Raw genomic sequence first — 2,037 nt, 5'->3', positions numbered from 1 at the left:
CAAGCTATTAAATATCAATGTGTTCGCTTTTATTTTTCTTTTTAAAAATTTTTTTTGAGGTGAGAACACTTAAAATCTATTCTTAGCAATTTTCAAGTATACAGTTCATTGTTATTAACTATAGTCATAGCGTGTTGTGCCACAGATCTATTGAACTTACCCCTCCTGTCTAACTAAAATTTTATATCCCTTGACTACCATCTTCCCAATTCTGCTCCTTTTCCGTAGTGTATTTCTTAACTTTTAAAAAATAGAATTTATTTTTTTAGAGCAGTTTTAGGTTCACAGCAAAATTGAGGGGACTGTACAGGAGTGGAACACTTGTGACAATTGATGAACTTATGTTCACACATCATTATCACCCAAAATCCCTAGCTTACATTAGGGTTTATTCTTGGTATTGTACGTTTTATAAGCTTGGACAAACATACAATGAAACATGTCCATCATTATAGTACTACGTAGAGTAGTTTTAGTGCCCTGAAAATTCTCTGTGTCTGCCTGTTGATCTCTCTTTCCCATCCAAACCCTGACAATCACTGATTGTTTTACTGTGTATATAATTTTGGCTGTTCCAGAAAGTCATAGATGGAATCATATTGCATGCAGCCTTTTACAGATTGGCTTATTTCACTTAGTAATATGTACTTAAGCTTCCTCTATGTATTTTCATAACTTTTCCACATGACTAATATAAATTTTTTTTATCTCTTTTCCAGAATATTTGTATAGAGAATAGCCTTGGAAGATAGACACAGTACTTTCCTTCAGGGCAGGAAGTAGATATAATCCCTCAACAGAACCATACATATATTATCTCTGTGGAATAATATTTGAACAGGTTTACTAGAAACTTACTTACACAATTAAGGGTTTCCTAAACTCAGGATTCCTTAGTTGTAACACAAACCCATTGTTTATGTGCAGCACCCATCTGGGCCACTCCACATTGCTTCTATGGGACTTGGGTCTTAAGGGAACTGATGCAGGCATACAACTCATTCTGCCTCTTGTAACATAACTAATAAAAGTATCTGACTCTAACACAGAAAGTTCAATTCTTCTGCCACCATCAATAATGTAGTGGCAGGCAAGCTACTTAAGTTCAAAGTAAGCCATAATATCAGATATTTTATAGCTATTAACACTTTACTATATACAAAAGTACACAGGAACATAATGTTAAATAACATATTATACGTCATTGTATTGGTGCTATATAATTATATGGGCAAGTTGTACAGTTCATAAATGTACAGTTTGATGAATTTTGGCAAATATGCACCTGTCAACACCCCAATAAGATATAGACAAGTTCATCATTTTAGAAATTTATTTTATTCCTTTTAACCAGCCCCTTCTGTGAGCCTTTCTAGTCAATGATTCTTCTTTCTATCTCTGCAAATTAGGTTGCCTTTTTCTTGAAGTTCATTTAAATTAAATCGTTTTGTGTGGGCTTTTTGTGTCTGCTTCTTTTTCTTAAAATAATTTTCCTGAGAGTAATTCATGAGGTGTAATTATATTTTGTTAATTATTGTTAAGTATAATTTCCTTGAAGTGATGTGTGATAATTTCTTACTCTTCTGTTAATAGACATTTGGATCGTTTCTAGTTTTTGTTTCTTTTGAATAAAACTGCATCAAATATTCTTGTATTCACCTCCTTATGGACATATTTTCATATCTTTTAGGTAAATACCTGGAAGTAGAATGACTGCCTCACATAAAGTAATATAAAATAGGAGTATATTGATCATTTTTAGGAAGCTTTCAGCTAAATTCCAAAGTGGCTGTATCATTTCATATTCTACTGACAAAGTATGAGAGTTCCATTTACTCTTCCTCTCTAATATTTTGTCACTTTAATTATAACCTTCCTAGTGGATGTGAAGTTATATCTAATGGTAGTTTTAATTTGCATTTCCCTGATGAAAAGCAATATTGAACAACTTTTCATGCGCTTCTTCGTTATTGGTACATATGCCTTTGCAGAGTGCTTTCCAATATGTTTGTTGCCCATTAAAAAAAAAAAAAAAAA

The sequence above is a fragment of the Mandrillus leucophaeus genome, unplaced genomic scaffold, assembly GCF_000951045.1.
Source record: "Mandrillus leucophaeus isolate KB7577 unplaced genomic scaffold, Mleu.le_1.0 Scaffold1156, whole genome shotgun sequence".
NCBI classification, from domain to species: domain Eukaryota; kingdom Metazoa; phylum Chordata; class Mammalia; order Primates; family Cercopithecidae; genus Mandrillus; species Mandrillus leucophaeus.
Note: the sequence above shows the minus strand (reverse complement) of the source record.